At 26.2% G+C, this 8,645-nt stretch overlaps 1 long non-coding RNA gene across 1 annotated transcript; it reads left to right on the forward strand.

Moving 5' to 3' along the window:
- Nucleotides 1-2,456: 2,456 nt before the first annotated feature.
- On the forward strand, nucleotides 2,457-4,226 carry LOC125370073. Its single transcript, XR_007215752.1, has 2 exons — nucleotides 2,457-3,471; nucleotides 3,733-4,226. It is a non-coding gene; the product is annotated as an uncharacterized LOC125370073 (long non-coding RNA).
- Nucleotides 4,227-8,645: the final 4,419 nt, after the last annotated feature.

Here is an 8,645-nt window from a genome sequence, read left to right on the forward strand (position 1 = left end):
AAAATTTTATAAATCAATCTAAATTTTTATATTTTTTATTCAATAAATATATAAAAATATTAAAATTCACTATAAACTATGGCATCCTAAAACTCATCTATTATTTTATATCACTTTAGATGGATTTAACACAAATTATTTCTAAAATATTTGTATTTTTATATGCTTTTACAATTAAATACAGCGAGATTCATAAATACATTAAGATTTTATTTAAGAACTCTATCCTAAATTACTTAATTAATGATTATTTTTATTAAAAATTGATTTACCATCAGTATTTATGATATAAGAATTAATAACAAATTAAAAGAAGAAAACAAAAAATACACTTTGAACATAAAAAAAAATTATATTCTTAAAATGTAAAAGTGTCAAAATTATGATATAAATTATGATTAACTAGTCAAACAAAAAAAAAAGTTCTAATTAAGTGGAAGATATTAGCCCTCAGCACTAATGATTTACATTTGTTTGAATAATTATTTTATGCTTCTCAAGGCTGCAATTCAGTACATCATTATTTTGATTATATCCGATGATCAGCTGGTTGGTTACCTCGATTTGCAAATGTTTATGGTGCCTTTTTTTTTCTTTTTTTTTATCTTCTTCGATAAAAAATAAAAGGAAAGAAAAAGAGTGATGAAAAAGTTTACCTTATTTGGGTAAATATAAAAGAAAAGAATAATTCCTTTAAGAGTGATTGTACCCATTTAAAATCAAAGAATTGAAACCCTGAAAAGAAAGATTGGTACAAAATGGAGAGACATCTTGGAGAGATGGATCCAGCTCTCAGTATATGCCTCTGCCTCTGATGAATCATAATATGTTTTTTTTCAAGGACATTTGCCTTTACTTTGTACCACTTGTTCGGCAATTCATTCTATCAGAGTGGCTTTTGGCAAAGCTTCATTCTCTGCCCGAATAAAATTTAATCAACAACATAATATTGAAAATTTTAATTATTTGGGACCCTTTTCTCACTTATTAGTAGTCCACCTGAGATGCTCTATTCAAAGTTTTGGTGAGGCATAAATTAAAGGAAATAATTAATATACGTTTGGTCGAAGAGAATAAAAATGATTTTAGTGTGTCCTTTTATTGTTTTTTGCTTCCTATTTTTGGAGGTTGAGAAATTATTAATCTTTTGTGACAAAATTAAATTATATAAATCCATGTGATGCTTATATTAAAAATTTATTCATTATTATTAACCGTTCATAACTATCAATTAATCAATATAAATATAATCAATAATCAATAACGTTAAATATTACTGTGCAATTATTTCTTATCTATCTAACAAAATTTTAGATTAAAAATTTCCCATTAGAAGTAATCAAAATAGTCAGCTATAGAGCTTATGAAAGCCCTGTTTGCACAATTTTTAGGATACAGATTATCACCGGCGTCGGCTCCATGGACGGCTGCCTAGGGCCTCTTAGATAATAGGGGCCTTATATTTTCCACGTGGTTGAATATAGAATTAATCTTTTTAGTTTTTGAATAATATTATATGGATATAAGAATCTAAACACACAATATTTAATATATTTATATTTTTTAAATTAAAAACCATCTCTGATCTATTAAGTCACAAGAAAAATTAAATGATTCGTCGATAGTATTTATTTCAAAAAAATAATAGTAAAATTTAATTATAAAAATGTGTAAAGCGTATTTCTCCTTAAATTTAGTTACGTATTAATTAGTTTTATTAGGTGTAATTTATAATTATAGATTCGAGTTGACGTTGTATTGAGATTCTGAGATGCATTGAAACACTTAGATTTCTCTCTAACATATTTAAGATAATTTATTAATTTGAATATGTTGCATTTCAATATTATATTTTTTTATATTCTATTATTATTATTAATAATATTGACTCTTATTATTAATAATGTTGCATTTGAAATTTATTGAGTTAACAAAATTTTAGTTTTATTAAAAAATATATATTTATATAAACGAATGAAAGACTCAAGTTCTTTTTCTTACTAAGCTTTATATTTTTTGAATTTTTTTTTAAATATACTAAAATCAACAAAATATATCATTTTTACCGTGTAAACTTTTTCTTTCAAAATTATTATTTTTTTAACCTTTTTAAACTTACGATGTTATTGTTTTTAGTTGGTTCTCAATTATTTTTATTTTTTTGCTATTTCTTAATCATTTTTAGTTGTATTTTAATTGTTTTATTCAAAAAATAAAAAATCTATTAAAACTGTAAATTTGAGAAAATCTTAAAATCATATTTTTTTTTATATTTCAACACAAAAGAATATAAAAATTGCAGATCTAATAAAAATCAAAATATGAATATTTTTTATTTTTTATTTTTTAGATTGTAAAGAACTACCAAAATACTGAAGTCAGCTCTAATTATTATTTTGAAATTTTTTATTTTTTACGATTTTGAAAGAAGTTCAATATTCTAAGAATATGGAAGAGTTAGTTTAAAAAGAAAAAACAGAATCTGATAAATCTTTTAAAAATTGAAAGAAAATAAAAATAAAAATTGATTTGAAAAAATTGTACCAAACTAGAACTAGGAGTGGTTAATAGTTATTGGTTGTTTTACAGAATTTGCGATGTTGGTGTCACTAAAATAAAAGAGCATTTTAGTTCATATTTAAATATAAAAAAATAAAAGATATTTGTTTAAATGCAATTCCAAATCCAAGAATACACGAGGATAAGGTTGGAGTCGTGCAACAAATGATGAAAAGATGATCCGATAATGTTGTGTTTAATGGAAGCAAGGATAAAATTGACTTTGAAGGCCACAATTAATAATGTAAAAGAATGATAGCTATTTTTGGAGAAAATTTGAATTGATTTACAGTTTGCTTTTTCAACAAGTTTTTTTTTTTTTTTTTCTTTCTTTTTCTTTTCGATCTTCTCCAACATTAATTATATTATGCCATATGCACTTGTCTCTTTTGCATTCATTTCATATCAATTCTCTTTAGATACATTGAATTATTATCATTATTATTATATTAACTATTTTTTCTCAACTCTATTTTTTAAGAAAAGTATTAATTAATTAATGATAGGATACTGATGAAATAGGGTGACAAGGCAGGTCAAACTGCCAAACATTCATCTAAAAATCATAATCTTAGACATGGGATAAAAGCGTAACCGAAGCCCGACAGACCGAACTGCAATGTCCGAAGTAACAACAAAAGTAGCTTAAATCCTAAAAACTCAAAACAACTTGTAACGTAAAACTCTACTGTGACGTCACAAGAGGCTAGGCAAGCCACATTTTCCTACCTAGTAAGTTGTTAAAATTGCTAAGCTGGAAAGCTTTCTTTTCCCTTCCCTAAGCCACCACATCCACCGACGTTAAAAGACAAATCATAAGAATGAATAATATCATTGCCACCCGCCATGAATGTCTCAGCTACCGGTTTCTCCGCTCCATAAAAAGAATCATAAGAGTGGAATCTTCTCCCAGTTAGACTCTTCTCGTTCTCTCTTCTTCTTTTTTTGTTTCTTTCTTTTATATTAGTAATCTCAAGTTAGGGTTTTTATATGGACCGAGTGCTGACTTTATTCATTTCTTTTGTATGGATTGTGAGTTTCAATGCCTGCTAACTGCTTCCCTAAATAGTGCCTTGAAAATCCTAGATTGTGCTAGACTACTCATTTTTTTAGGCGATTTTGGCATTTTAGTGAAGTATTTATATATGTGCTTCTTTTGCAATCGCTTAATAGTGTTTGATTGAAGCTGCGGTTCTTGAGATGGCCCCAAGTCGTAGAAGAGGCGCCAACAAAATCGCCGCTGCTACTGACCACTACCAATGTAAGCAGGCCATTGACGGTGCCGCCTGGCTTACTGTTTCAAATAGTTTGGCGAGAGTAGCGAGTGGGACGGATGCGCCAGGTCTGTGTGTGGCAGAGAAGGGTGGTCAATTGGTGGAGGAGGGTAAGAACGACATGGTTATGGTTGATGGTGATGATTATTGGAATCGACTTGTATGAGCCTTCTGTTCATGTTGGAGTTCTGTTTGGATTGAATGAAGTAATCCTTTGATTTCAAAAAAATCTGAATATGATTTTTTAATTTGAAATTTAGTTCATCTGAATTTTTCTCACAGAGAGAAGGGAGAGTCCAAGTAGAATCTAGATTCTAGAGTTAAGGTGGAAAAAAAGATTTTCAGTTGTATTTCTTTTAAAAAGGAGTTATACACGTGTCATTGCAGTGCCAATTTTCCGTCAGACTTTTAGACGTTGACTGATAGAAAGAGATTTGTTGATTCACCAATTTAAATTTGAGAGGTTTAGTGATAAAAATTGAAAATTAGAGACCGCGATGATATATAGGCCAAATCTGAAGGACTATCAGTGTAATTTATTCTGAAAAAATGCATAAATATTGAAGGCCCATTAGCCTAAAAAATAAAAAAAATTAAGATAATTTACTATTTTGAACAATTTTTTAAAATTATTAAAAATTCAAGAATTTACTGTATGTAAATATGTGTCGTTATGTTTTCCCTCACGGAAAAAGCTAAACTTTTTCTTCTTCTTCTTTTCATGCCCATGAGACATTTTAGATAGTAAAATGTATTTTTAAGCTTTTAAGTTTTCAATTTTATTAAGTAAGTTCTTTAATTTTATTTTTTTTATTGAGTCATTATACATTCAGTTTGTTTTTATTGAGACTTAGTATTTCTTATTCATAGTAAAAATAAAAATATAACAACTTAATAGAATAAATAAATTTTTTATAAAATATATATAAAACATTCTTAATAAAATGGGAAATAAAAGTAAATGATTCAATAAAATAAAATACAAATCTAAGAAAATAAAATAAAATTTATAAGTTCAAAGGTCTAATAATAGATATTTTACTTTTTAGATATCGGGTTTCTATTTTGAACTCAATTTTTATATGTTTTGTCACATTAGGCCCTCACATATTTTCTGGCCTAAATATGACCTTAATATTAAAAAGATTACTGCATTTAAACAAAAAGAAATTTCCTGGTGCACGGTTTAAAAAAAAAATTACAGTAAAATTTATTTTTATAGTTTTTCTTCAAAATTTCTTGTTTATACAGCCCTCTTTTTTAGAATTTCGTCATAAAAAAATATCAAAAATATATCTACAATATATTTAAAGGATTCTTTTTTTTTTAAAATTTATAATGTGACTTCAGTTTTTATTTTATATCTTTTTTTAATTTTTTAGAATTTTGTAAAAAAAACTTAAAAAATACCTAAAAGATACCAAGAGGAAAATATACTAAAAGTATACCTATAAGATACCGACATATAATATTATTTTTAACTTATATCATTATAAATTTAGTTTTGATTTTACATCTTTTTATCTTTTTTTAGAGTTTCATCAGAAAAAAATACTAAATGTATATCTAAACGATATCGAAAGTTTATTTTATTTTAACTTGTATTATTATTAATTTATCTTTTATAATTTCGTTCAAAAAGATACTAAAAGTATACCTATAAGATATCGATAGAATATGATTTTAATTTGTATTACTGTGAAATCAACCAATTGAGATAAATTTATCATTTTTATTTTATGTTTGATATTCGTGAATTGAATAATATTACATTTTTTTTATAGTCACTAGTATGTTTTTACCATTACATATTTTAAAATAAATTTTAAAATACATAAAAATATAATTAAAATAAAATTAAAAATATATTTAACGGTAATAAAAATAAATTAAAAAAATACTATATTGCAGTTCAAAAAAACTATTTTTTTTTTAAATGTAAGAAAAAGATTTTTGAAAAAAAAAAATCACTAAAAAGAAGTGACTGGACTGGAGGAATAAAATTTTGAATGCGTTTTTCCGTAATTATGTAAAACTCCCTTTAAACATTTCTTGTAATGCTGCAATTTTAGATGTTAACTCCCGTCATACATTTATTGAGCTGACTCTCACTAACTCTCTCTCTCTCTCTCTCTCTCTCTCTCTCTGTTCTTTTCTTATCTTCCCTAAATTGACATCTCTCTTTTTTCTTTCATCTCCTAAAATCTGTGAATGATGAAAGCATAAACTTTAAAAATCAAATTAATAGCAAAGTCTTTTAAGTTCATTGTCAATTGAAAGTAATCTAGATAAAGTAGCCCTGGAGGCATCTCCATTCAATCTTTCTTTATCAACAGGTTATTGATGTCTTTACATTTTACTCCTTGCTAATGGAGGATACTTTGTTTCTGTAATTTGAAAGAAAAATGATCACTTATAGTACATACAAATATCTAAGATCGGGGAGTCATATCTTGAAAAAACATAGAAATACATACTATCATTGAGCTTATTGTTTTGAAGAATCATAAATCTCTCTTCTATTTTAATTTAATTTCAGTTGTATGTATTGGTATGGAATTTTGACATTTAGTTATCATCGGAAAAGAGAGATCCAAAGTCTCTCTTTCTCTCTTTGAAAATCTTGGCTAAAAGAAATTCTACTCATATACCCCCACATCAAAGAGCTACAATTTAATGTCTGAATTTTATGGACTCAAACTAAATAGGAAAAGGCATCTTTAGAAGTCGAAAACCTGTGAGAAAAGTTGATTGGAACAAGAATCGGCTATTGCCATCATTAGAAGTGGGAGAATCGTGATTTAGAAATTTTATGATACCGAATTCTAGTTTTACCATTTTCACAGTCACCCGATGCTTTCTTTGCTTTCAACCACCATCATCAGCTTGCAGATCTCCAACATCAATGGATCCATAAAAATAAATTGGTAGATAAATAGATCGGGTGAGATAAGAGAAAAACAAAAAACAAAAATTTGAGTGATTCAAACCAGAAAATGATAATTATTCATATATAAAAATAAAATATTCTTTTAAAATTTTGTTTTTTTTTTTCAATAAATTTCAATATCTTTAACAAAAAAAAGTGGGTCTAAAGTGTGCCACGTGAGCTAATATTAACTAAAATTAACGTCTAAGATTTAGCATTGTAAAGAGTGCTTAAATGCATTGTTTTGCTAATGCTAGGGTCATATTTTGGACTAGCATTTATTTGAGAGTCTAATGTGACAACACGGGTGAACATTGAGGATAAATTTGAACTTTTCTCATTTTTATTGGTCCGTAAATCATTTCAATTATTCCATTTTGAAGGTCTTGAAAGGAGAAAATGAATCTGCTCTCAACATTCACTAATATATTCAAATTATAGCCTACCTTTATAATAATTAAGCATTTTATTAATAAAGAGAAAAAAAATAACGTAGAACAATTAGACCGAAATGATGAAAAACCTCAAAATATAGTCTTAAAATAGAAATTCACCTTGAAATTGAAATTATGTAACTTTTATGTTTCTTCTTATACGTAACTCCAGCACTTTTAATACTTGTACAAAATTAACAATAATATACAAACTTGATCATAGAAGGTCTTCTTATGATTTTTAACTTCTGAATACGAGTAAGAGAATTGATATCATCATTAGAACAAAACAAGTAATCGATTGTTAACCCACTAATTCGTTAATCAGTAAAGTACTATTGTAATGAGGTAACTTTTGTTAATGATTTTCATTTATTTCCAAGTTCAGCCAATTTGGACAACACAGAGCAGACCATTATGCATAGCTAGAAAATAAAAAGTGTATATATATAAAAATACTGCGAGGATCTTGTGGGGGAATCGCAATTTCTTATCGCTTTGCCATGAATTATATCACTACATGTGGGCTGTGGGTCCTTGTGTTTTCCATGCAATACCAATTTAAATATTAATCATGATCATCCCAAGAATAATCACCAGATTTTCCAATATTGCTTTTGAGACGAAGCTATTCCATCAATTGCTTTGTTTTAATAGTTTTTCTTTTGAAAAGAATATAATCCCTTTAAACTTATTGCTTTGCCTCTCTTCAATATCTATCAACTCTACATTATATTTTTAGTTTAGTTGAAATTCATAAAATTTATATATTTTTAATAAAATAAAAAATTTATTTAAAATTCTATGTAATCAAATTTGTATGTGATTGATTATAGCTTTTTAAGTGAATTTTAAATTAACTAGTAAGTTAATGTATTATATAATCATAATATCTTTTTTAGTTTTGTCATTTTTATTTTACTTTTTTTTTATAAATTATTTAATGGTTTTTAATTAAACATAACATTATTTTTTTTTAAATGCAATTATCAATTGGCTTGTTATAGAGCACTACATAAAACGATTTGATTTCAAATTCATTTTGTTTTAAAAACAAATCCTCTTAAATATTAAAATAAAAATTGAGAATTCATGTCCTATTTTTTCAAAGTATTCTCGTGAACAATGTTTATGATAAGGGGCAGGGAATAACGCCTTAAAAGAAAAGTTTTGCAGCCAACTAGTCAAGTAATGGTGGTGATATACATTTCAAATTAATATTATCAATGAGATTATTTGCAAGTCAATCTTTTTACCTATAGATTCAAGCACCAATTATAATCATAATGGTAAACTACTATTTATTGAATTGTATATTACCAAATATAGATAACTATTACTCAATCATTAATATATATATATATGTTTTACTTAAATAAATAAATCTTTAGTGCCAATATATCGTCCAATAATTACTGCTAACTCATTCTACCATGTCATTTTTTTTTC

The sequence above is a fragment of the Ricinus communis genome, chromosome 5, assembly GCF_019578655.1.
Source record: "Ricinus communis isolate WT05 ecotype wild-type chromosome 5, ASM1957865v1, whole genome shotgun sequence".
Classification (NCBI taxonomy): Eukaryota; Viridiplantae; Streptophyta; class Magnoliopsida; order Malpighiales; family Euphorbiaceae; genus Ricinus; species Ricinus communis.